Here is a 21,141-nt window from a genome sequence, read left to right on the forward strand (position 1 = left end):
GGCAATGGCAGCTTGGCTTTGCTGACAGCTCTGGTGTCTCTCCAGGCAGCTGTGCGCTGGGGCCACAGTTCTTATTGGTTTGACTGCTGCTCTCCCCACCCTTGCTCTTTCTGGCCTCAGGGTGGAGCTGGTTTTTACTGGTTCTGCCTCTTGTCACCCTTTCTTATTAGCTTTCCTCAACTTGGCCATACATTGGTAACAAACCCAATGACCTTTCCTTAGGTAGGTACCCTTTAGTATGTCACTGTTGTTTACATGACTAGGACTCTAATTGACACAGAATATCAGAAGAAGAAAAAATGGAGTCAAAAAGGACTCCAAGTTTACTGGTCTGAGCATCTGGAGGAATGGAGTTGCCATTTACGGAATTGGGGGAAGACTTCAGAGAAATAAATAAATAGTTCGAAATAAATTCATGGGGAGAAGGGGTAATCCACAGAGTGCCATGAAGAGCGGAAACATTTGAGAGGTGAGTTTGCTCCCGCGTCTGTTTAAGAAGGTGGAAATGATCCTGCTCAATGCTCCCAAAGGGAGCATAGGGATCAAAGCCTTCCAGTCAAGGGCTGGCGACAGGTCAGCCCACCGCTCAAAAGCAGAAATGAAACAAAGCCATTGCTAGCTGCTACCTGGGTTACAACTTATTAACTGGGAAGCTTCCTGCTTAGAGTGAAGGAGCACAGCTAAATCCCTCCTCAGCACAGGCAGCCCTGCTCTGTAAGCCGCCTGCTGGGTGCTTCAGATGCTGCGTCTCCTGGGACAAGTCAGATTACTCTACATCCAAGGTTTCCAAGCAAGCCTTAAAGCAACAGCAACAAATGTATGGGGGCTGCCCAAAAGAGGCACTTCAGGGATTTATACATTTGGAAAACTTTGGTGAAGTGCCTAGAATCTTTTTCTTACAATACAGTGATGACTACAAACGCATACATGAGTACAACTCCACTCAGCACAGCATAGGTCTATGTGTGGTTTAAACAGTGTATCCATATGTGCTTAGGCCTGCAACTAAAATTAAAAAGGTGGTAAATCACACATTACAGCTTTAAAACCCTTGCAGGAGCCTTTCCAGGAAGCAGAGTGCTGTGATTTTGTCTAATGACAGGTACTAAAGTAAGCTCGTGACAGAGCTGTATTCATTCGGCACAATGGGCTTTCTATGTCCCAGGGAGTCTCTTGGGACGCAGCCACTTACCTGGAGCAAGACTCACCGGAGAAGGGAGCCTGCAATGGGGCCTTGTGTGTGTCTTTAAGCTCAGCTCAGAACTGAGAAATGGCTTGTTGGTCTAGGGCCAGGAAGGCACTGACAGCATTCTAGAGAAAGCTGGCACGTGGGCGGCAGAGCCTCAGGGCTTGGACTCAGTTGTTTCCCAACATTCTGGCAGAAAATGACCTTTCTTTATAAAGTAAGAAAGACTTTGCTTTTTCTGATTAGAGCTAGAAAGTTTTATGTCTAAAATAAATATAATTTATGTCCCAAGAATTCTCAGGTCTACCAAACTCTCTTCCTGGTTAGCTTTCACCATCCCAACCCCTGGGAACATGATGCTCTATTCACAAACCTGCTCTTTATTTTCAAGGTCAAGGAGACCCCGACCCCAGAGGATGCTCAGGAAATGCCAATGTCTATAACAGAAATAATGGTGCTAATGTCCCGAGAGTGTGAGACTCCAATGACTGGAAAAACTCAGTAATTCTATGACTCTCCCATAGGGTTTTGCTACTCTTGAGGTCCCCTAGATTTTTATAATTGTATTTTCCTGAAGCTATAAAGTTAGATCCCCCTCCCTAACTCAGAAACATTTATCTGCATAAATATCCATAGAGATTTTAATTGACTATACTTTGTGCTGTTAAATCAGCTGTTAATTCAATATATCAACTGTTTTATTCCAAAACATTTTCTATATGTAAACACTTAGTATTTTTAAAGTTTTATGCACTTAGTAATTAGCATAATAAGACCATTAATCTGCTAAAACAAAACAAAACAAAGAAAACCAGTCTTACCTAAGGGTAGCTAGAGTTTATTTATACTATTTGAAACTCCTGTGTTTGTGTGAGTGTATGCTCTGTGTGTGTATGCACACATGTGAGTGCATGTATGTGTGTGTACGCCCATATGCATGTGTGTAAAACCATTAATAGATAAGAATGTGCTTTTGTTTTAATCCCAGGTGTAGAGATATGGAGCTGCTTCAGATTGTCCACAACAGCTGACAATGATTTGTCTTGGGCTATGGTAGGCGCTTGATTTTCCCAGCTACAGATAGTTTCTGCTATTGTGTTTGGAATTCTGAGGACTTTTCAGAGGGTCTGTAAATGCTAGAGCCCCAAGAGTCAGGGTGAGGTGTTGACTGGTTGCTGTTGGTTGTTGTTGGTCATTGTTTGTTAAGCAGTCATGCACAAAGAAGAAAAAAATTACATATCCTGACATTGAAGATCAAACTTGCCCCAAGGAACTCAATACCCTAATCAGCAGGACGTAGTCAATGATAACTTTGCCCTGTTTCCTTTCTATCCTGTTTTCTCTCCTATCTAGTGTTAGGAGGTTGAAAGGGTGGGGAAAGGATGGAAGAAAGAACTCACAAAGTGGCAAAGACAGATACACAGATGTAATTCTGGGAGGCCACTGTTTTGTACTGGGTTTGTTTTTTGGACTCTGCCAAGGCCTAATCAGAAGGAAGCCTCCCACTTTAGGAACTCTAAAACAACAACAAACAAGGTATTGTCAGCCACAGAACAGGAAGGCCCTTGCTGTGTCTGATGCAGTGTGAGAAGTCTCACTGTTCTCTTAGGAAAACATTCTGTAATGACTAATCATGTAATGCTTCTTGTTCCTTTTTTATTCCTTTAAGACTCTTTCTGTCTCAAAAGCCACCTTCCTCTGCTCTTCTCACTGGATAACCTTTCTGTTTCTAATAAGATGAGAATTACTCATTAAAAGCCAAGTAGTCTATTTTTAAAATTTTCATTATCTATGTATCGTACAATTATCAGAAGCAGTATAAAAATATAGAATTATAATAAATGTAATTTAAAAAAAATTAATCTCATTATCCTTTGAACTTGCATTTAGTATTCATCTTTGTTCCTTATTCGACACTGTAGAAAACTGGTACCTAGGGGGCGTCTTATCTGCCAATCGATGAAAGCGCCTCGCACCACACAGGGATTCTCATCACTGTCATTTGAGGTTCCTGGTCTCCTTCTCTATATTGTTTTTTCTTTCTATTTTTAAAATACAAATACAACTGAATACAAATACAGCTTGATAGGGCTGGAGAGATGGTTTAGGGGTTAGGAGCACTAATGCGGAGGTCCGGAGCTCTGTTCCCAGCCCCACGTCTGGCTGCTCTCAACTTCTGGTCACTCCGGTTCCAGGAGCAATTCGATGCCTCTGACGTTGGATGGTTCCTGCGCTGTTCACATGTGCACACCCACATTCACACATAGACAAAGACACAGCTTAAAATAAAACAAACCATTCTAATAGAAAAATACAGCTTGATGTCATAGTCCATGTAAGCTTTGTATACACAATCAGGACTTTTTTTGGGGGGGGGGGTGTATGTGTGTGTTAAAACAGTGTCATAAACTTTTTAAAAATATTGATATGTGTATAGTTGTTTTGCCTGGATGTACATCTGTGTACCACATACATCCCTACTGCCTAAGGAGACCTGAAGAAGACACTAAATTCCCTAGACCTTGGGTTACAGACAAATGTGAGCCATCACATAGGGGCTGAGAGCCAATCCCTGGCCCCCCACAAACACCATAAACACTCTTAGCCACGGAGCCATGGCTCCAGCCCCTCAATAATGTAGATTTTAAAAATACTTTTTTTTTCAATTTCATACATGTATACAATGTATCTTGACAATTTCCAACCCACATTCTTTCTCCCACCCACGGACATCCCTAATACTTTCCTGATCCACTTACTTGCTGCATTTCTTTGTTCATAAAGTGATCATTGCAGTTTCTAAAAAATATATTCCTCAAACATCAAAATATCACCACAATCTTATTAGTTCATTATTAAGATCATGTTAAACTGTGGTATTCAGATTGCCAAAGGCTGTGGCCTAGAATGGAGGCTTCAAAACTTTACCTCAAGGTCTTTTCCAGTAGGTCTGGAATAGAGCCAGAATATGTATTTTAGTAATGTTGTCATGCTATTTTTATTTTCTGTGAAATGGAAGAATCATATATTTGAGAGGTATCCATTATGTGTCTTTTCTCATGAGTCAACTTCATAATTTTGTCTTGATAATGTTAAACTTTTAAGTTCTCTCTAATTGTTTAAGCTTTCAGGCCTGGGGAAACCTACTCCTGCTGTAGGTAAGTTTATACTCTATGATTTTGCATTGCTAAATGATACTCCTAGAGCTTATAATTAAACAAACAAAATCATAGTGGGAAACACAATTGCAAAAGGAGACATGGAAAGATCTTGTCTAAAAAGGAGGAATCCTGGGTTCAAGAAGCCTGTCATTTCCAGGAGCTGTTTCCAGGGCAGGAACAACTGCTCAAACATGAGTAGATGAAAGGAGATGGTGTCGGTCATCTGACCATTCGAGCCACAAACTTGTAATGCCTTGAAGATCACCTGCACCAGCAGAGGCATCTTAATCTGGTAGTAGCTGACATCTAACTCACATTTCAGGTCTGAGTCCTCTCATCTCAAGTTTGGCCTTGGGTTAAAAATACGAAGAAAAGCTAGGCATGGTGGCTAGTACCTGTAAAATACTATCATGTAGAAGGCTCTGGGAGGAAGATCACATGTTCAAGGCCATTCTAGGCTATATAGAAAGTCAGCCTAAGCCACACAGTGGAAACTTTTCTCAAAAACAACAAATAATATAAAAGGAAATGAGGGAGATGAGGAAGGTAGGAGAGAGGAGAGGAAAAGAGTATGGTCGCACATATTAACACCTTCCTACCCACAATCACAGTGTTCCATGCTTACCGAAGGAAAACATCTGACTCAGGATGTCTTAGTGTTTCATTGCTGTGAACAGATACCATGACCACGACTCTTATAAAGGATAACATTTAGTATAGACTGCCTTACAGGTTCTGAGGTTCAGTCCATTATCATCAAGGGAGGAGCATGGCAGCATCCAGGCAGATGAGTTGCAGGAAAAGCTGAGAGTTGTACATCTTCACCTGAAGGCCACTAGAAGACTGACTTGCAAGCATCTAAGAGGAAACTCTTAAAGCCCACACCCACGGTGACATACTTTCTTTACCAAGGCCACATCTACTCCAACAGGTTCACACCTCCTAATAATGCCACATATTCAATACAGAGTGAGTCCATCGCATGCTCTTTTGGTAGAATATGAACCAAAAGGCAGAGAGCTCAAGGCTGTTTCTACTGTGCAGTGCTCTGGGATATGGTTACACTGAGACAAACATTGCTATGGTAAATCAAAGACATATGAGTGAGTGAATCCCCAAAGCCTAGAGAGGTCAAAAAGGACCAAATAAAGGGGGAAAATGCAAGTGGACAAACTGACAAAAGCGGAAATGAGGACTCTCTGACCCTCTGAAAGGGGAGCTGCCGTGTGAGTGCATCCTATGAAGAGCATTCTGTATTTTCACATCAGTCTCTCTGACGTTCCCGCCTATACCCTATTTCAGACAATGGTATATTTAACAGCCACAGTTTGAGAAGGTAAGGAAGGAAACACACTTCCCATATGTGGTCATGCTCAGTCTCCTGTGAATTCTGATCGTGTTGAAGCTCAAGCCCATAGCGCCCACAGGAGTTGTTCCAGTCTAAATCTCAAATCCAGGGTGTAGACATTACAAAAAGAGGGCTGAGAGGTAGATCATTGTTAAAATGCTTACCTAGTGTGCACAGGGCCCTGTGTTTGACCCCCCTGAGGTAGAGTGGAGGAGGTGCCCCCCAAGACTGGATAACCTCCTACTCATAGAATAAAGCGTAAAATGAAGGGCATTCAAAACTACTGGATTTTTGGCTGCACAGGAAGGAATATATTTTTTCTTGGTCTTACTAGCAGTCATTATAACTTTAATATACTATACTCTTGAAGTACATTCACTTTTTGGTAGTCAGACAATCAGTATAGCTGAGGTCTTACATTTTTTTCAGGGTCAGCAAAGGGATAGGGCTGTACAGTGGATGGAGATCAGATCAAAAATGCCTTACTGTCTCCATCTAACTCCACTTTATGTTCTCCATCTGGCTATTCTCAGGAAAGAAGAAATTCTGAAGGAACTAAGATGGAAGTGCTGTGCCAGGCAGAGCAGCAGCTGCTGGCTGTGGCTTTAAAAGCTCACTTCTAAGAGATATACATTATATCAGTAGGTGGTGGAATTTGCTAACGTCCTCTCATATCTCTGCACTGCTAATAAAGATGGACTCAAGTCTAGCTAGGCTGCATAGTCAATAGGATGTGGCTATAAGTGCACTGTGTGCCACTTCTGAATCAAGTGCTTCTTCATTCACTCCTTTCTCTAAAGAGTTGGAGTGAGCATGTGCTGGATGAGCTGTTATTGGGGAATAATGATGAAGCCAATCCCTTATATGGCAAAGCAACAAGGTAGAGGAGGAGCTCTATTCTCTGCTATTGAGCTATCCTCTGAGTCTTTTTTTGTTGTTGTTGTTCATAAGTTATTAAGTCTAACACCTAGTTAATCAGACCAGAATCATAGATCATAGAGAAGGTTCTCTCTACATATATTTTGAACCTAACACAAATTTATGAGAAGAGCACAGAACAGAGACCAGGTAGACAGATTAGATAGCTAGATGAATGGATGGATGGATGGATGGATGGATGGATGGATGGATGGATGGATAGATGGATGGATAGATAGACCAACTGACCACTGTACATTGGACCTAGATCAGGGATAATAAAAAAGAGTCTCAAGGAGTGAGAACCCACTAGCATATAGTATGAGGAATGTACTTAAGAATACTTGGGGAGCCGGGCAGTGGTGGCACACGCATTTAATCCCAGCAGTTGGGAGGCAGAGGCAGGCAGATTTCTGAGTTTGAGGCCAACCTGGTCTACAGAGTGAGTTCCAGGACAGCCAGGGCTAAACAGAGAAACCCTGTCTCGAAAAACCAAAATAAAAAAATAAATAAATAAATAAAAATAAAAGAATATTTGGGGAAGTAGAAACTTGATGTAGAGAGAGGAATAGTTGTAAGTTTAATGAAAGAGGAGACACACAAAGAGTTGACAAGAAGTGGTGTGTGTGTGTGTGTGTGTGTGTGTGTGTGTGTGAAACAAACTCTATTAAAACTTAAAAGCTGAAAATCTAGTTTGTGGGGATTGGGAAATCTGAGAGCCAGGTGCCAGTGCTCAAAAGTCACAGCCGGTGACTTTTGGCAGAGGTTCTCCAAAGGCTGAGAGGTATCAGCTTTTCCACTCCATGGTCTCCTTAAAAGGTACTAATTTCATTCATGATGCGTCCACTCTCTTGACAAAATTACCCCTCAAAGGCTACACTTCTAAATACCATCACTTTGGGGGAGGGGGGTCTGGCTTTAGAATATGAATCCAGGAGCTGCACATCCAGCCAACTCAATGCTACTAGAAAACCAGTAGGCGTGCCCGACTCCCCTCGGTGGTATTTCATACATGATCTCTGGGTAATGGTCAGTTGGCCTGCATTTGGGAGCATTTGCTTCCTTTACTGATATGGTCAAATTCTGGAAACTATTAAGCACAAACCCAATTCAATGTTGGAAAAGATTTAGGTTAAAAAGCATTAAGTGTTCTGTAACTTTGTCTTAGTCTCTGTTCTATTGCTGGGAAGAGATGCCATGACCACGGCAACTCCAACAAAAGAAAACTTTGAACTGGAGGCTGACAGTTTCAGAGGCAGGCAGACATATTGCTGGTCAAGTAGCTGAGAGCTACATCGTCATCCACAGGCATCAGGCAGGAGTGGGGGTGGGGGAGCACACTTATGAAGCTTCAAAGCTCACCCCTAGTAACGCTGCCTCCAACATGACCACACTCCCTAATCCTTCACTGACAGCTCATCGACTGAGGACTAAGCCTGCAAATGAGCCTATGAGAGCCGATCTCATTCAAATCACTGCAGACTTCATGGGTAACTTGTATTCAAGACAAAGATTTCTAACTTTGCTACACAAAATATTTTCAGTAGGTCACAATTTTCCCTTAAAAACTCAATCGCTGGGAGATGGCTCAGTGGTTAAGAACACACTGGTTGTTCTTTCAGAGGACCCAGGTTCAATTCCCAGCACCTGCATGGCAGCTCAAAACTGTTTGTAACTCATATAGACATACAGGCAGTCAAGACACTAATGCACATGAAATAAAAATTAATTTTATAAAAAAATATAAGGCTGGGCATTGGTGGCGCATGCCTTTAATCCCAGCACTTGGGAGGCAGAGGCAGGCAGATTTCTGAGTTCGAGGCCAACGTGGTCTACAGAGTGAGTTCCAGGACAGCCAGGGCTGCACAGAGAAACCCTGTCTCGAAAACAAAAACAAAATAAAATAAAAAATATAATTACTGTGTACTTCCCAATAAGCATGTTGGTGATTATGCTGTTGGTGTATTATGTATGTTGGTGATTATGCTGTTGGTGTATTATGTATGTTGGTGATTTTGCTGTTGGTGTATTATGTATGTTGGTGATTGTGCCGTTGGTGTATTATGTACGTTGGTGATTGTGCCGTTGGTGTATTATGTATGTTGGTGATTGTGCCGTTGGTGTATTATGCACGTTGGTGATTGTGCCGTTGGTGTATTATGTATGTTGGTGATTGTGCCGTTGGTGTATTATGTATGTTGGTGATTGTGCTGTTGGTGTATTATGTATGTTGGTGATTGTGCCGTTGGTGTATTATGTATGTTGGTGATTGTGCCGTTGGTGTATTATGTATGTTGGTGATTGTGCCGTTGGTGTATTATGTATGTTGGTGATTGTGCCGTTGGTGTATTATGTATGTTGGTGATTGTGCCGTTGGTGTATTATGCATGTTGGTGATTGTGCCGTTGGTGTATTATGTATGTTGGTGATTGTGCCGTTGGTGTATTATGTATGTTGGTGATTGTGCTCTTGGTGTATTATGCATGTTGGTGATTGTGCTGTTGGTGTATTATGTATGTTGGTGATTGTGCCGTTAGTGTATTATGTATGCTGGTGATTGTGCCGTTGGTGTATTATGTATGTTGGTGATTGTGCCGTTGGTGTATGATGTATGTTGGTGATTGTGCCGTTGGTGTATTATGTATGTTGGTGATTGTGCCGTTGGTGTATGATGTATGTTGGTGATTGTGCCGTTGGTGTATGATGTATGTTGGTGATTGTGCCGTTGGTGTATGATGTACGTTGGTGATTGTGCCGTTGGTGTATGATGTACGTTGGTGATTGTGCCGTTGGTGTATTATGTACGTTGGTGATTGTGCCGTTGGTGTATTATGTACGTTGGTGATTGTGCCGTTGGTGTATTATGTATGTTGGTGATTGTGCCGTTGGTGTATTATGTATGTTGGTGATTGTGCCGTTGGTGTATTATGCATGTTGGTGATTGTGCCGTTGGTGTATGATGTACGTTGGTGATTGTGCCGTTGGTGTATTATGTACGTTGGTGATTGTGCCGTTGGTGTATTATGTACATTGGTGATTGTGCCGTTGGTGTATTATGTATGTTGGTGATTGTGCCGTTGGTGTATTATGTATGTTGGTGATTGTGCCGTTGGTGTATTATGTATGTTGGTGATTGTGCCGTTGGTGTATTATGTATGTTGGTGACTGTGCTGTTGGTGTATTATGTATGTTGGTGACTGTGCTGTTGGTGTATTATGTATGTTGGTGATTGTGCCGTTGGTGTATTATGTATGTTGGTGACTGTGCTGTTGGTGTATTATGTATGTTGGTGATTGTGCCGTTGGTGTATTATGTATGTTGGTGATTGTGCCGTTGGTGTATTATGTATGTTGGTGATTGTGCCGTTGGTGTATTATGCATGTTGGTGATTGTGCCGTTGGTGTATTATGTATGTTGGTGATTGTGCCGTTGGTGTATTATGCACGTTGGTGATTGTGCTGTTGGTGTATTATGTATGTTGGTGATTGTGCCGTTGGTGTATTATGTATGTTGGTGATTGTGCCGTTGGTGTATTATGTATGCTGGTGATTGTGCCGTTGGTGTATTATGTATGTTGGTGATTGTGCTGTTGGTGTATGATGTATGTTGGTGATTGTGCTGTTGGTGTATTATGTATGTTGGTGATTGTGCCGTTGGTGTATGATGTATGTTGGTGATTGTGCCATTGGTGTATTATGTATGTTGGTGATTGTGCCGTTGGTGTATTATGTATGTTGGTGATTGTGCCGTCGGTGTATTATGTATGTTGGTGATTGTGCCGTCGGTGTATTATGTATGTTGGTGATTGTGCCGTCGGTGTATTATGTATGTTGGTGATTGTGCCGTCGGTGTATTATGTATGTTGGTGATTGTGCCGTCGGTGTATTATGTATGTTGGTGATTGTGCCGTCGGTGTATTATGTATGTTGGTGATTGTGCCGTTGGTGTATTATGTATGTTGGTGATTGTGCCGTTGGTGTATTATGCACGTTGGTGATTGTGCTGTTGGTGTATTATGTATGTTGGTGACTGTGCTGTTGGTGTATGATGTATGTTGGTGATTGTGCTGTTGGTGTATTATGTATGTTGGTGATTGTGCTGCCGGTGTATTATGTATGTTGGTGATTGTGCTGTCGGTGTATTATGTATGTTGGTGACTGTGCTGTTGGTGTATGATGTATGTTGGTGATTGTGCTGTTGGTGTATTATGTATGTTGGTGACTGTGCTGTTGGTGTATTATGTATGTTGGTGACTGTGCTGTCGGTGTATTATGTATGTTGGTGACTGTGCTGTCGGTGTATTATGTATGTTGGTGATTGTGCTGTCGGTGTATTATGTATGTGGGTGACTGTGCTGTCGGTGTATTATGTATGTTGGTGACTGTGCTGTCGGTGTATTATGTATGTGGGTGACTGTGCTGTCGGTGTATTATGTATGTTGGTGATTGTGCTGTCGGTGTATTATGTATGTTGGTGATTGTGCTGTCGGTGTATTATGTATGTTGGTGATTGTGCTGTCGGTGTATTATGTATGTTGGTGATTGTGCTGTCGGTGTATTATGTATGTTGGTGACTGTGCTGTCGGTGTATTATGTATGTTGGTGACTGTGCTGTCGGTGTATTATGTATGTTGGTGACTGTGCTGTCGGTGTATTATGTATGTTGGTGATTGTGCTGTCGGTGTATTATGTATGTTGGTGACTGTGCTGTCGGTGTATTATGTATGTTGGTGACTGTGCTGTCGGTGTATTATGTATGTTGGTGACTGTGCTGTCGGTGTATTATGTATGTTGGTGACTGTGCTGTCGGTGTATTATGTATGTTGGTGACTGTGCTGTCGGTGTATTATGTATGTTGGTGACTGTGCTGTCGGTGTATTATGTATGTTGGTGACTGTGCTGTCGGTGTATTATGTATGTTGGTGACTGTGCTGTCGGTGTATTATGTATGTTGGTGACTGTGCTGTCGGTGTATTATGTATGTTGGTGACTGTGCTGTCGGTGTATTATGTATGTTGGTGACTGTGCTGTCGGTGTATTATGTATGTTGGTGACTGTGCTGTCGGTGTATTATGTATGTTGGTGACTGTGCTGTCGGTGTATTATGTATGTTGGTGACTGTGCTGTCGGTGTATTATGTATGTTGGTGACTGTGCTGTCGGTGTATTATGTATGTTGGTGACTGTGCTGTCGGTGTATTATGTATGTTGGTGACTGTGCTGTCGGTGTATTATGTATGTTGGTGACTGTGCTGTCGGTGTATTATGTATGTTGGTGACTGTGCTGTCGGTGTATTATGTATGTTGGTGACTGTGCTGTCGGTGTATTATGTATGTTGGTGACTGTGCTGTCGGTGTATTATGTATGTTGGTGATTGTGCTGTCGGTGTATTATTTATGTTGGTGATTGTGCTGTCGGTGTATTATGTATGTTGGTGATTGTGCTGTCGGTGTATTATGTATGTTGGTGATTGTGCTGTTGGTGTATTATGTATGTTGGTGACTGTGCTGTCGGTGTATTATGTATGTTGGTGATTGTGCTGTCGGTGTATTATGTATGTTGGTGACTGTGCTGTCGGTGTATTATGTATGTTGGTGACTGTGCTGTCGGTGTATTATGTATGTTGGTGACTGTGCTGTCGGTGTATTATGTATGTTGGTGATTGTGCTGTCGGTGTATTATGTATGTTGGTGACTGTGCTGTTGGTGTATTATGTATGTTGGTGACTGTGCTGTCGGTGTATTATGTATGTTGGTGACTGTGCTGTCGGTGTATTATGTATGTTGGTGACTGTGCTGTCGGTGTATTATGTATGTTGGTGACTGTGCTGTCGGTGTATTATGTATGTTGGTGACTGTGCTGTCGGTGTATTATGTATGTTGGTGATTGTGCTGTCGGTGTATTATGTATGTTGGTGATTGTGCTGTCGGTGTATTATGTATGTTGGTGATTGTGCTGTCGGTGTATTATGTATGTTGGTGATTGTGCTGTCAGTGTATTATGTATGTTGGTGATTGTGCTGTCGCTGTATTATGTATGTTGGTGATTGTGCTGTCGCTGTATTATGTATGTTGGTGATTGTGCTGTCGGTGTATTATGTATGTTGGTGATTGTGCTGTCGGTGTATTATGTATGTTGGTGATTGTGCTGTCGGTGTATTATGTATGTTGGTGATTGTGCTGTCGGTGTATTATGTATGTTGGTGACTGTGCTGTTGGTGTATTATGTATGTTGGTGACTGTGCTGTTGGTGTATTATGTATGTTGGTGATTGTGCTGTCGGTGTATTATGTATGTTGGTGACTGTGCTGTTGGTGTATTATGTATGTTGGTGACTGTGCTGTCGGTGTATTATGTATGTTGGTGATTGTGCTGTTGGTGTATTATGTATGTTGGTGATTGTGCTGTTGGTGTATTATGAATGTTGGTGATTGTGCTGTTGGTGTATTATGTATGTTGGTGATTGTACTGTCGGTGTATTATGTATGTTGGTGATTGTGCTGTCGGTGTATTATGTATGTTGGTGATTGTGCTGTTGGTGTATTATGTATGTTGGTGATTGTGCTGTTGGTGTATTATGTATGTTGGTGACTGTGCTGTTGGTGTATTATGTATGTTGGTGACTGTGCTGTTGGTGTATTATGTATGTTGGTGATTGTGCTGTCAGTGTATTATGTATGTTGGTGATTGTGCTGTCGGTGTATTATGTATGTTGGTGACTGTGCTGTTGGTGTATTATGTATGTTGGTGATTGTACTGTCGGTGTATTATGTATGTTGGTGATTGTGCTGTCGGTGTATTATGTATGTTGGTGATTGTGCTGTTGGTGTATTATGTATGTTGGTGACTGTGCTGTTGGTGTATTATGTATGTTGGTGACTGTGCTGTTGTTGTATTATGTATGTTGGTGATTGGCCCTCTTCATGGCCTGGCATTTCATTTATCCCATGATCTCGTTCACGGCTGATGTCAATAACTATTTGAATATTTGTTCACTGAATCACATTGGGTTACACAGCAGCAGTGTTTACTGGGAAATCTGACTTGCAAAACCAACAGCCTCTGGAAGGAACCTGAAACCCCACTGTCCCTTAATGAAAGCTTGGGAACTCTGGGTCTTGAAAGTGAGTGGACTTAAATTTCACTTTTAAAAGAATGCCTAATCTTGGAAGACACAGAGGTGAAGACTGTACTGAAAAAAAAGCGCATATGTTCATGAACTCGTTGGCACACAGAAAATAAAACAATGTTCTTCTGGCGAGGGTGCTTCGTTCTGGGAAATGATCCTCCCTGCAGTTTCTCCGCAGGTCCTACTCTGGAAGTAAACTTAGACAGAAAAAAGCAAATAGCCGATCATAAAAGTCCCCTGAGGTCCAAAGAGCCGGAAGTTGTGGAGGACTTCTGTGAACAGTTTTCCTGACAGAAGCAGCCCACCGCACACACTGCATACACGCAGCTACACCTGAGAAAGACCAAGCCATTTAGGAGTCCACCGTGGGTTTGGGGAGGAACTCACAAAGCTCTTGGCACCCCAACTGAGGGGCAATTAGTTGACTGGTGGCCACTGGGGATGGAGTGTCGCAGGCTGCTGGGGAAGTTTTCCTCAGGTAGGCTGCTCCATTTCCAGTGGGTGAAAGGCCCTACATGTGTGCACAGAACCACAGCACCAATTCTACTCAGTGACAAAAGAGAAAGGTTTATGAAGCTGGGACAAAGATTTGGTGGTTGTGATCTGAGAGGATTGGACGGGAGAGACTACAAAAGGATTACATAGATGGATAAATGGATGGATGGATGGATGGATGGGTAGATAAAATGTCCTTTAAAGAAAACATTACACCACTGGGGCTAGAGAAATGTCTCAGTGGTTAAAAGTGCTTCTTACTGTCCCAAAGGACCCGAATATAGTTCCTGGCACCCATATCAGGTGGCTCAGAACTGTGTCTAACTTCAGCTCCAGGGATCCAATGAACTCGTATGACTTCTTTGAGTACCCACATACATGGTATGTTCACGCATGCGCACGCACACATACAAAATAATTATAAATAAAAATACACTAATTATAAGTAAAAATACAATTTAAAAAATACTACCATGGATTTTGTTCTTTTTTTTTTTTCATACAGCTAAGATTCAGTTTCTGTAATCTTAATTAAAACCTTCTACTTTGAGGAATATGGTGTATAAGGAATGTGGGAGTAGCTGTCAAACACAGTCTGTTCTAAATCCATTCAGTGGTACTCTGGGAGGAAAAAAATGACTTGGCATCCAAATCAATCTTTTAATATTCATTATTATATGTGTGCTGTAACTTCCTGAGTTACAGAGGCCAAGTTTCAGTGGACCAATAAAAATCGATCAGGGGCCATCTCCAAGAGATGTGGTAGAGAACATCTGATATTTGGGGAGGAGGTGAGTTTTTCTCACATACAGATTGATTCCTCTCACCACATTATCTCTGATGTTATTTTTCCCCCTCAATATCCAACATTATCTTCAAGGATTCAGAAAGCAATTTAGATTCTGAAAGAGATATCTTATGTTACAATAATGAATTTCGGATATTGTGTGTGAGTGTGTGTGTGTGATCTTTCTTCTAAATGCAAGTGGTTATTAACATAATAAAGTTGTTTTCAATGCTGAGGGTTGGATGTTGACCTCACCTCCCATGTGCTAGGCAAGTGCTCTGCCCTGACCCACACACTCCCACTTGACCTCTTTGAATAGGGTTTCACTGAGTTGTCATGTAGACCTTGAACTTATGATGACCCTGCCTCAGTTCCTGAAGCCGGAACTGGAGTTGTAGCTGCTTGCGCTGAGAACAAAAGCCCAGTTCTCAGCAAGAGTGGCCCAGTGCTGGGAATGGCTGAGCGCTCTCTCAAGCCGGCCATTAGCACTGCCATATGCACTTCACTTGGTTGATTCTCTATCCCTTCCTCAGCAGTGTGACTTTCACATGCTCCTCTGAACCCTTCTCCCCATTTCATATGCATTAAGAATTCTTTATGTCGCCAGGTGGTGGTGATTGATTCCTTTAATCCTAGCACTCCGGAGGCAGAGGCAGGCAGATCTGAGCTCAAGGCCAGTTTTGGTCTACAGAGTGAGTTCTAGGACGGCCAGGGTTACACAGAGAAACTCTGACTCAAAAACAAACAAAACAAAACAAAAAAAAAAACAAAAAAAAAAAAAAGGAAAGAGAGAGACAGAGAGAGAGGGGGGTCTTTATGTTTTTAAATTGTTTCCTTCCTCCTGAGGTCATGGTTGTTGGTTTGAGAAAGTTACTCTTCCATCCAGTCTCTGGAGAGACAGGTGAGAACAGCAGGCAGATCCAAGAGACAAGCGATACAGATTGTTCCTGTTCTCACTCTCCTACAAGACAGTGCCTTCATAAATTGCTGCATGAAAACCTCATCTAAAAAGCTCATTTAAGACAAGGGAGACAGGCAATTTCACTCACTCAATATTAATAGGCTAACACTGTGCAAATCAATGCGTGGCAGGTCCTCAGGAAGATGAGAACTAATCAATCTCAAGATCCAGCTATACCACTCTTGGGCATACACCCAAAGGACACTTCATCCTACCACAGAGGCACTTGTTCAACCAGGATCACTGCTGCTCTATTCACAATCAACAGAAATTGGTCACCTAGATGACTCTCAACAGATGAATGAACAAAGAAAATGTGGTTCATTTTCACCACAGAATATCACTCAGCTGTTTAAAAAAATGAAATCATGAAATTCATAGGTAAATGGATGGAACCAGAAAAAAAAAATCATTCTGGTGAGGTAACCCAGAAAGACAAATATGGTATGCGTCCACTTGAATGTGGATATTAGCCATTAACTCATAATTACTAAGCTATAAACCATAGAAGCACAGAGGTTAGGTATAGAGTAAGGGATGGGGTGGGAGGAACAGATAGATCTCCCTAGTAAAGGGAAATAGGAGAGATGGGGAAGGGGAGAATAGAGATTGATGAAGAACCCTGGGGAGTGATAGCTAAAATTAGGACCACTTGAGGGGTAGTAGTTTCTTACATCTATGAAGACAATCTAAATGAAACTGCCAAATAATGTGGGAGATTGGTTCCCAACTAAGTTATCTCTTCACCAAATGAAGCTTCCAGTACTAGGGAAGGGTATATCTAATTGAGTTGTTGGCCAAAAAGGTCCCATGAGAAACCACAAACAACCTAGGTGTTTTGGGCAAGAACAAGACTACATATAGACTGTTCTCCACAAAATGATAACAATGTCCTATTACTGAAGACACATCAAATCCCTCTCCTCAAGACTCAGGGGATCCTGCTGAAGAGGAGGTAAAAAGATTATAAAAGCCAGGGGGGATGAGGACACCAAAGAAACAAGGCCTTCTAGAACAACAGAATCGATGCACATTTGAACTCACAAGAGACTGGGGCAGCATGCACAGGGCCTGTGTAGGACCAGCTGGGGTCCTAGAGCTGAAAGGTGAAATGGACACAAGCTCCGGTCCCTAACCCAGAAGATATTTCTGACTGATAACCGCTTACAAAGGAAAATTTAGTTTTTTCCAAGAGAATCTCAGTGGGGAAACAAACTACTTTTAAGGGTAGGTCACATGCAGAAAATGAACTAAAATGGCTTAGAGTAGTGGTTCCTAAACTATAGGTCATGACCCCTTTGGGAGGAGGGGTGAATAATTTTATGGTGAGGGGTCGCAGCCTTAGGAAGGTTGAGAACCACTGGCTTAGAGGTTCCTTGTCTTGTAATGTCGTGTCAGGGCTTTTTTTTAATCTTTAAAAAATATTTCATATTATTCATTCCTCTCTCTCTCTCTCTCTCTCTCTCTCTCTCTGTGTGTGTGTGTGTGTGTGTGTGTGTGTGTGTGTGTGCGTGTGTGTGCATTATGGCTTCCAGTTTAGCATTTTTATGGGATTCCTGAGTGTGCAAAGGAGTTGGTCTTGGTATCTGGATCTGTTTCTTTTGACTTTCTTGGGCTCTTTCTCTTCTGTTTTGTCCTATTTGAATATATTAGTTTTTGTTGTATCTTCTTTTACTTATCCCCCTAGCAGCCTGTTTCTTTTCTAATGAGAGACCGAAAGGGGACGGATGGAGAAAGGAGGGTAAGTGTGGGGGAGCTTGGAGGAACAGAGGGAGAGGAAACTATAATTGGGATATATTATATGAGAAAAATATTTTTCAATAAAAACGAATGTATTCTAATATCAAAAAGATTAATAGGCTTATCTTATTTACTTACAAAATGTGAACACAGTATTTCTAATTATACTTCTTGAAAAAATTAAGGGTAGCAAACTAGTGTATATTAATTTCATTAATTTGTGCTGCTTCACAAGTGTTTGACCTGAGTGTGTGTGTGTGTGTGTGTGTGTTGCTCCCAGAAGCCAGAAGAGGGCACTGGATCCCCTGGAATTGGAGTGACTGATGATCATCAGCCAGTGCAGGTGGTGAGAATCGAACATAGGTCCTCTGGAAAAGCACCCAGCACTCTCAGCCACTAAGCCTGGAACTCACTGTGCAGACCAGGCTGGCCTCAGACTCACAGAGATTCACTTGCCTTTGCCCCTCAAGTGCTGGGACTAAAGGCTCGTGCCAACAAGACTAAGAATTATAACTACCCCTTCTCCAAAACAAGGTTAACACTTTAGAGACGAAAGTTAAAAAAAAAAATACTCGCTAGAATGAAAACTAAAAGATCAAAGGCACGTGAAAAATAATCAGAGTAATGTTTTTATTTTAAAATTTAACAAAGCCAGAAATGCCCACAGGGACAGGTCCAAAACGGTGCCCGAGGGCACAAGCAGGCTTCGAGCAGGTAAAGCTGAGTGCTGACTGTGCCTTTCTGTGTCATCGACCTTACACATCTACTGTCCTCCACCACACCGGGGCAGCAGCAATGCCCACTGTGTAGAGTGATTCAGGGTTAAAAAAACCGAATGACGAGCATAGTGCCAGGCCTACATCTCCAGCCACCGTCTCAAATGCCACGTACAAGGGCACTCTAAAGGCATACTGTTTGGGAGGTGTTCCTACAACTTATATTTCTAACCAATACATTATAAGACTTATTTTCTCAGGGACTTTAATAGTTCATGTAAAATACAATTATCAAGCAGGAAAGGATCCTGAGCCAAAGTTTAACAAATGAGTGGTATTCAGCTCAGGGGTTAAAAGCACTGAATGCTCTTCCAGAGGACCTGGGTTCGATTCCCAGCAGCCACATGGCAGCTCCCAACTCTCTGAAATCCAGTCCCAGACGATTCAACCATATACAGGCTGTCCAGACAACACACTCATTCGCGTAAAATGTTAAAACATTTTTTAAAAAATAATGAAGAATATTCATATTTCTCTTCAGACAACTGACACTGGTTTCTAGAAGACACACCATTGCAAAGGTCTATTTCAATGAATGTCTCAAATACATGAATCTACAGGGGCAGAAGCTCTCGTGGCTCTGGGCTGGGCTGGGCACAGGACTGGCAGGTGATTCAGGAAGGATGCTGAGTTTATTTTCAAGGTGATGAAAATGTTCTAATGTGGATTGTGATGACGAGGCTCAGTGACGTGAACCATATGCTTGAAATGGATGGTTTATGCGTCAATAAAGCTGTCCCTCGGGAAAACGGAAGACAAATCATCTGGTATCTCTACGCACAGCCTTCTCGAGGTGATTCCTGCATCCAACAGTATTTACATTTTTGTGACTTTTGATGAATCTTTTTGCCAAGTTGTTTGACATAAAAATTAAGCCAATTTAAGTATAACCAGGAGTATTTAAGAGCTCTCACTTAATTATAAACTTTTTGTTTGGAAGTTCATGAATGCCAGTGGCCATTTAATCCATGGTGGGATGTGTAGATGTACAAGTAACAGCAGGCGCCTGAAGGACCAGCTTCAGATATTTACCTTTTACCTCTTATGAACCATGCTTCTGTGACCATCCACATATAACTTCTTTTTGAGAATTTTTTTTTAAATTATGTGTATATGTATGCATGGGAGCTATGGGCCTGTTTACTGCAGATCCCAGTGGAGTCAGGAAGAGGGGGTCAGATTACTAGGAGTGGATCCCTGTGAGCCACTTTAACTTGGGCCCTGTACTTGCTCTTAACTACTCAGCATTCTATCCAGCTCCCATATATACATTCTTCACACACACACACACACACACACACACACACACAGGCACACACGCATGCATGCACGCACAGTACTGTTGTGCTACATTCTTACTCAGTCTTCCTCACAGGAATGAGAGGCAGAAATGATTTCATGGTTCCATGAGAGTTGTGCCACTATAAGTTATGCAGAAAGGCCCTTCCCTTGAGACTATGATCCAGGAAAAAAATATGTTGGTCATATAAAGAAAGAACGTGTAACACTGCAGAAAAAGACTAGATGGGGTGGGAAGTGCAGGCACACATAGAACCTTCTTGAAAGCTGTCCAATGCTCCCTATTCTCCACTGTGTCTGGGGAATCCTCTCTGACATCAGCTTTCTGCCCCTCGGGTCCCAGAGGCAGGTAAGCTTCAGAGCCTTTCCAGATGTTGCTTCCTGCACTTGTATTTTTCTTTGCCCAGTTACTATGAGCCTCATCTTAAATTTCACTGCTTTTTTTAAAAAAAGATTTATTATTATGTACTGTAGCTGTCTTCAGACACACTAGAAGAGGGCATCTGATCTTATTACAAATGGTTGTGAGCCACCATGTCGTTGCTAGGATTTGAATTCAAGACCTTCAGAAGAGTAGTCAGTGCTCTTAACCGCTGAGTCATCTCTCCAGCCCTTAAATGACACTTCCTCAGAGAAACCTTCACTGATAGCCCAGAACAGGCAAAGGGTGTTTCCACAGTGGTCCACAATTTTCCATCTTAATCCTTCTGCTACTGACACTTGTTTATGAGGCTGGGAATCAAATATTGAGAGCCTTTCGCATATAGAGATGCAGAATAAAACAAACTATACAAGATCCATGCCATCCATGACCTCGTATTCTAGGGAACAGATGGCTGTACAGTCTTTTGGGTAATGTCATATAGTGATTAGTAAATCAATGGGTATCTCTGTGCTTGAGTTGCAAACTCCTTGAAGGCAGGAGCCTTTTGTTTTCAAGCTAATTCCAGCTTTGTAAGAATCTGATCTGTATTTTTTTCCACTGACGTAAAACGCATACTGGATTAGGTAAATGGTTAAGTTTCAGGTTTCCCCTTCTTCCCAAAGCTATCTGCATTCTTTTCATAATTAGAACCATTGTAAGATTAGCAAAATTTGTCATCTGGAGTAAAAGGAACTCCAACTAAATAAAACACATTTTACATTCATTAAGGACCTAGAGATAAAACGGACCCCGAAATACTAGACGTATAGGCTCATGATTAGAAGTCCATTGGCGCACAGCCAAGCTGTCAGTAGTCTGATCCACTGTTTTTAAAAGTAGCCATAAGCACCTAGGATATGATCCCCTTAATTTTCTGATTTCTAAAGTGCTTCAGTCTCCCATCACCCACAGGATGGTA

At 41.9% G+C, this 21,141-nt stretch overlaps 1 protein-coding gene across 2 annotated transcripts in view; it reads right to left on the reverse strand.

Annotated features, from left to right (window-relative positions):
* The window catches only part of Septin11 (septin 11), a 142,230-nt gene that overhangs the window by 3,834 nt on the left and 117,255 nt on the right, over positions 1-21,141 (reverse strand). The gene's annotated exons all lie outside the window — the stretch shown is intronic.

Source organism: Apodemus sylvaticus, chromosome 11, assembly GCF_947179515.1.
Source record: "Apodemus sylvaticus chromosome 11, mApoSyl1.1, whole genome shotgun sequence".
Lineage (NCBI taxonomy): Eukaryota > Metazoa > Chordata > Mammalia > Rodentia > Muridae > Apodemus > Apodemus sylvaticus.